Here is a 6,644-nt window from a genome sequence, read left to right as displayed (position 1 = left end):
AGGCTTTGAAATTAATGCCAGTAGCAAAGTAGTACAGTACAAACCCTGTCCAAACTGATCTGCAACCATGACAGTGATAAGTTTAAAATCATAGTGGTTTGTTCCATGCTTGGAATTCATGCAAACCACTTTTGAAGCAAAGGCTTGAAATAACTGCTGCTGGTGCCGTGTTTGAATTGCCAAGAGAAATGAATCTGTTGGGAGGTCAGGGAGAGATTCACATCTTCGACCAAATTCTTTGTACAAAAGGACTGGATTATGACTCTCTTGTTGCAACTGTTGAACAATGGAGCACACAGACTCAGCGTCGTGAGAATGACCAAACATAGATAAATCAATGCAACTCTTCTGAATATTTCGAACGTCTTGTCTTGTAACAAAATGGTCTCTCCTGGCTGCATCTTGGAAGTCATCCCTTACATCTCTGTTGCCAATTTTCTGCCTGAACTCTAATATAATATGGTTATATAGAATCTATGAATTATTGCAGAGAAATGAGAATTTCATGCTTAGATTGGATGGCTTTATGGAATTTCTCAAATCTGTGCATTTACTGTGAAAGGCTGTCTTCATTCTCACCTTCAACAATCCTTGTCATTGTAACACCAGCTGACAGTTTCTGTACAATTCTGTCCTTTGCTGAATTTGAAAGTGGCAAAAACCTGCACTCCTGAAGGTCTGGGCTGTGTCTTGTGTGGCCACTGACATAAAAGACATCAACTTGCCCACTTTTCTCAATGCACACATTCATTCTAGCCAAGCAGGGTGTGTTCATCCTTTTGCTGTCTTGTTCCTTCCGCTTTCCTTTCAGCTTGTGCATGCTTTTCTTCTGGCTTCGACAGCAGACATAGTAAATCATCCTTTTTCCATACCATTTACCATCACCTCAAAAGAAAATTTGCAATTTATTCTTTGTTCGTTCATTATGAAAGCCTGTCAAGTGTATCATGATCTAGAATTGCATGATCTTGTGACTCTACCTTCTTCACACTTGGTTGCAGCTGCTTCACTTTTTCTGGCAGTTCTGAAGAATGTGAACGTTGCTTGTTTAGGATGTATATGTATATGTATATCCTAAACCACTTAAACGTTTTAGGATTATATTCTGTCTAACCTAATTACGGGAAATCATTTCTCTTGCAATCTTGATCTTCTATACTTTCATACAGAACAAATATAAGATGTATTAAATAATATATATATAATTTTTATTTTATTATTTTTTATTAAATTGAACAGAATACGCTAGAAGTCTACCTAACAAAGTGCTGTTTCTACAGTCCACGGCTAGTCTATGAACCATGATGCTTTTACTGATACCGAGTATTCTCTTTTCTGCATTTACTGTTGTGTGTAAATAGTCGCTGGCTGACTCAGAGATTCAAAGAGTTGATATGTGTGTGTGTGTGTGTGTGTGTGTGTGTGTGTGTGTGTGTGTGTGTGTGTGTGTGTGTGTGTGTGTGTGTCTGTCTGTCTGTCTGTCTGTCTGTCTGTCTGTCCACTCTTTATATTTTATACATATGAACTATTACAAGCTATAGATACGAAAGTCTGTTATAATTCAATTACTGTCTGTCTGTCTTAATAAAAAAGAGAGTGGAGAGCACCAACAGATATCGATTGTTCCACATTTAAGGAAAGTGCTAGATAAGAGACATGGTGAAATAATTTAATTGTAAAGCACCACATCACGAAGAGGCAAACTCAGACGTAATGGCAATGTTTTGACCTTCTTCAGGCATTGTATCTGCACTAATACCAAAACAATTCAAAATGTTAACTATCAAATTTAGCTTGATATTTACATACGGCTATAAAATGTCACTCTTGATATTCAAGTTCAGAGGGATTATTCGTTTTCAGTTTTCATATCCATCTTATTTCGTGGCGTCTAAAGAGAAACTGCCACGAAATGAGATGGATACGAACACTGAAAACACAATTCCTATGGACTTAACATTAAGAGTGACCTTTTATAGCCGTATGTTAATATCAAACTATATTTGATATTTATCATTATTTGAATTGTTTTAGTATTAACGCAGATACAATGCCTGAAGAGGCCAGATAGATGAAATGTTGTCATTCCATCTGACTTTGTCTCTCTGCGATGTGGTGTTTTTTCAATTATTTCAGAATATTTGTCTGTCTGTCTGTATGTCTGTTTGTCTGTCTGTGTATTTGTGTGTGTGTGTGTGTGTGTGTGTGTGTGTGTGTGTGTGTGTGTGTGTGTGTGTGTGTGTGTGTGTGTGTGTGTGTGTGTGTGTGTGTGTGTGTGTGTGTGTGTTATGTCTGTGCTGCTGTATGGAGCGGAATGTTGGGTTGTTCTTAGGAAGCAAGAGAAGTAGCTGAACACCTTCCACCATCGATGTTCTGGGCATTTCCAACAGGCAGCAGTGGTTTGAGCACATCACTATGGGGAAGTGAGAAGAAGGTAGGGAGATGAGGAAAATGCAGCTGAGAAGGTGAAGAAAAGAAGGCTACAGTGGTTGGGGACCTAGCACGAATGCCAAACTATAGGGTACCGAAATTGATCCTATTTTGCTGGCTGCCTCAACCCCCAGATGGGGTCCAAGGAAGAGATGGAGAGATGTGATAAGAAGAGATCTCAAGGACATTCTCCAGTGGCAGCCAAGAATGTGGTGTATGAGGTGTGCTCCAGGAATTTCATGATAAGGCGAGGCACAAGTGTGTGGATGAGAGACAGAAGCCTGTAGTGACCAGCAAGGTGCAGTCTACTAGTAGAGTCAGCGGTGTCTCTTATGGTTCCGGAGTAGAGGAAGGCTACAGTTCACAGATGCGTACCAGAAACCTCACACTGTTTCTGATCATTGGGAAATATATGATTATTACAATTGAATTAACCTCTTCAAGAGCTGTTCATCGATATTAATTAGACCTCGGAAACCCATACTATAGTCCTGCTACGCGCCGAATTCCTCAGTCCATTTAATGCGTGAACGGACTTTAGTTACAATGTTCATGAAGCGAGGATTTCGCTCGTTGCAACGAAAGCGATCTACTTTGTAACTCTAATTTCTGAACTGTCCCAAGAAAGAGCGTAAAGCTTGTGTTTTTTGTGTTGGCTGGCGACGTCTAGCGTTGTACTCTCGTGAGACTAATTTCTCGACACCATATTATCAGTGCAGGTGGCAACAACTAATGAAATAAATGGTCACATGACATAATATGTTACCAGTCCTCCTGGCGAGTGGAACAAAAGCACGTACCAAAACACGTGGGGCACGCGCGAGGAGGAGGACTGGGTACGAGTCTCTCGACTGTATGTACGTACAAACTAAGCAGGAATTTGTACGTAACGCGCTAGGTTGTCGCTAACGCACGCTACAGAATCCATGGTGCCAAATACTCCCCACAGCAGTCATACGATATGACATATCATCAGATATGATAATAAAGTTGATTATAATAATTAATTAATTAATTAGGAGATATTTACCGGTAGACTTACCTTTGCACTGAAGCCTACAGACCGACTGTACCATGCGTATCTAGACACATGCAGTAACCGCTTTTTCTCTACCTACATTTGCATGCACGCAACTTGTAAATAGTACAAAGTTGTAAATGTATGCATAAGTCCATTTAGGCATCAATGCAGCACGCAATAGCTACGTGTAGATAGCAATCATGCAAACAAACGTTTCTAGTATACGTGTACACAACAGATCGAAGCATAGATCGACCCATAAGAGCGTGAGACATCAAGCAAACAACGTTTCACACTGATCACGCGAAATCCTATTCACGTGCCATAGCCGATCCTTCAGTGTACGCCCCCAGCTCCTGTAAACGCCCCAAACACGTCGTTATCAGTAAGCACAACGTTTGTCGAGCATGCACGCACTTACCCGTGCCTCTTGCATGAGAGTACACGGAGAACAGCAACAAACGAGAAAGAAGTCCGTGAGTACACCCGGCTGCGCATTACATACACGGTATAGTCTATTGAAATTAGAGCTCAACATGTCGGTTTCACATACGTCTGCGATGCCCTTTTGTTGTTCGATCCACTGGCGTGTTTTCACCCTCCAACATATGGGAAAGCAACACGTATAGATAACTAACAAAAGAAACCGTTACAGCCATGGAAACGATTGCACCTTTCGAAACTGTAGAGGACGTGACGCGGCTCTACGTGCATGCGAACTAGCGGAGACTTACAGATTTCTGCGTTGTCGAAACAGCTCAACAACGAAGTCTTCCACTCGCTCATTGTCACCTCTTCTCAGTTCTAAACTCGAACACGTACACGCAAAGTCGTCACACGGCTGTTTGTGTTGCACATGCGTACACTATGCTCGGCTGTTTGTTTCACGAACGCGGCAACTTAGTTTTGCGCATGCGGATTAGGCGGCCGCAAATTTGAAACAGGAAGTTACTTATGCCATAGATTTGCAGTTACGGTTTGTACTAGAGGGAAGTTTCTGCGAGCTGTATGTTTCTAGGTAGGTTGTAGATGTTCACACACAACTAATAGTATTTTTCAGCAGGGAACGAGACAGTGTTTTAGTTTTGAGCAGACGCGCAATTTTTGGTGGCCTGCGAGTTTTCGCAAACGACTTCGTATGATGATTGTGACCCTATGCCATGTCTCTAACTTTTCTTATATTGGCGTTACTGTACGCGCAACTGTTGCAGAGGAAATCGATACAAACGATGGCGAGGATCAACTTTGGATTGTTCTCCGTTCATCGTCTTACATATCAGGAGCAAAAACTATCAAGGTAAGAATTACTATTGCATTGCCTTACTACTGAACTATCTAAACTTTAGTTCTCTATCTTTACGTGCTTGGAAGTGAAATGTTAGTGTTTCTTTTTCCTGCATGGAGGTCGGAGAATCACGAGTTCGAACGTTCTGGGACAGTGGACAAGTTGTGAGCACTGACAACAGTTTCTAATTGCTTCAGACGATTCCTGACACTTCTGTGCTTGCTTCTTAGGTCTTTTATTCTTGCGTGAATTGATTCGAGGCCATGCATGTTCACCATGGAATCCCAGACCAAGTCTCAACTTCCGAATCCAAGGCAATGTGTGTTTCTCCAAGATGTGCATCTTTGGAATGATTTTGACAGATGGCAAGCTCTGGCGGTAGAAGATGAGAAATTGGAGTCAGAATCTAGATACAGGTAGATATCGATCAGCATTTTTGACTTGACTGCTAGTGTGTGGCTTTCCTATAGTGCTGTGATTTTTTCTGTCATTTTTCTGGCAACGCTATATGTATTGTGACATAGCATACCAAAAGAATTCTGTGCTGTTTCTTCCATTTCACTAAGTTATTAGGCTTGCTACTTGTTTTTGAGGATTGTTTTGTTTGAATGTTGAATGTTAAAGTATTTGAGGATCTAGTAACTGAGGTGTACTTCCTTGTTTGCAGAAGGAAAAGTAATTAGCTGTCTGAGGTTTACTGTCTTTTTCAGTCTCATATAGTTTCTGTTGCCTCATTTTCTTGGACATCCACCATTCATTCTGTTGCTTGTAACTTTCACAAACATTGCATTGTTTGTCATGATGGACTTGCCATCTAACTGCTGTTGTTGTAGAATGATATTTTTGCCACTGGCAGCACTCTCATTGAAGCATCGAATGGACATCTAACACATATTGCAGCTGTGGGATGGATTTGGAAGGAATCCTTTATCAAATCATTCCAAACAAGCTTTTCAGTTCAACTTGAAGTCCTCTGAAAGGAATCGATGATCAGTTCTGTTGAAAATTTTGGTGAGGCATTCGACATGACAATCCATTGCAAAACAAACTGTTTGAACCAAACTGTTTGATGACTGTTGTGCATGTCATTTATACTATAGTAGCAGGGAAGTTTTCTTTCGTCATCTGTGTGCCCTGTTTGAATTGTCATCTGTGTGAACTTTTGTGTAGGGAATTTTGGGTGTTTTGGGTAGGGAATTTATAAACGCTTTTTTTCGTAAATTTGATTGCACATACTACATAATGCAGATCAGTGTAAACGCTTTCTCGGGTATTTTTCGTTGTGCTAATGTGTAAAGCCTGGTTCACAATGACACTCAGCTGAGAGTCAAACTTCAAAGAAACCGCCATGACGACGGCGGCATCCTTTGATATTGACGCTGACGTCAACGCTGGAATAGAATTCATTTCTGTTAGTTACCCTAGCAAGGTTTCACTACAGCTGTTCTAAATACACATAGTTCCAAATAGCAAGCATTGGTGAAATGTATACATCATGTCTGTTGCGTCTAGACAGTACAATTAGAAATTAGAGGAGGCGTTTGTTCACGTGCTTAGTGTTAGCCAATCTTTGCTTCCTACTCGTTTTCACTTGTCTCTGATCCTTTCTAGCTGCACCTGCAAACGATTAAGTCTTAGAGACGAGATTAGAACAGGAAGCTAGTTTGTACACGTAGGCCTACGCTTTCGCTTCCTCTGTAGCAGTCAAAGAGTTTGCCTATCCACCATTTTGAATTAAGGTTACACTCACGCAAAAATTGCGCAAACAGCCGTGCTGGTGGTCCAGATTCCAGCAGATCAAATTAAGACAACGTTATCTGTCTATCTAGCTACAGGCTATTTGTGCGTCGATCGTTGCACCGATCTCGGCCAAATTTGCCATGTGTGTGTGTGTTTGTTGGTAAACTA

The 6,644-nt window shown here is 41.0% G+C and overlaps 2 long non-coding RNA genes across 3 annotated transcripts in view; both read left to right on the top strand.

Moving 5' to 3' along the window:
- Positions 1–2,830, top strand: part of LOC134189061 (uncharacterized) — a 7,098-nt gene extending 4,268 nt beyond the window's left edge. The window contains exon 3 of the long non-coding RNA XR_009971434.1: positions 2,333–2,830. This is a non-coding gene — a long non-coding RNA (uncharacterized LOC134189061). The remainder of the gene's footprint in view (positions 1–2,332) is intronic.
- Positions 2,831–4,353: 1,523 nt separating this feature from the next.
- LOC134189142 (uncharacterized) lies at positions 4,354–6,024 on the top strand. 2 transcript variants are annotated; one of them, XR_009971444.1, is made up of 4 exons: positions 4,354–4,748; positions 4,856–4,900; positions 4,967–5,152; positions 5,570–6,024. It is a non-coding gene; the product is annotated as an uncharacterized LOC134189142 (long non-coding RNA). The 2 variants fall into 2 exon arrangements; XR_009971443.1 differs by having other exon boundaries at positions 4,823–4,900.
- The last annotated feature ends 620 nt before the right edge of the window (positions 6,025–6,644 follow it).

The sequence above is a fragment of the Corticium candelabrum genome, chromosome 13 (genome assembly GCF_963422355.1).
Source record: "Corticium candelabrum chromosome 13, ooCorCand1.1, whole genome shotgun sequence".
Classification (NCBI taxonomy): domain Eukaryota; kingdom Metazoa; phylum Porifera; class Homoscleromorpha; order Homosclerophorida; family Plakinidae; genus Corticium; species Corticium candelabrum.
This window is presented reverse-complemented; position numbering and strand designations above follow the sequence as displayed.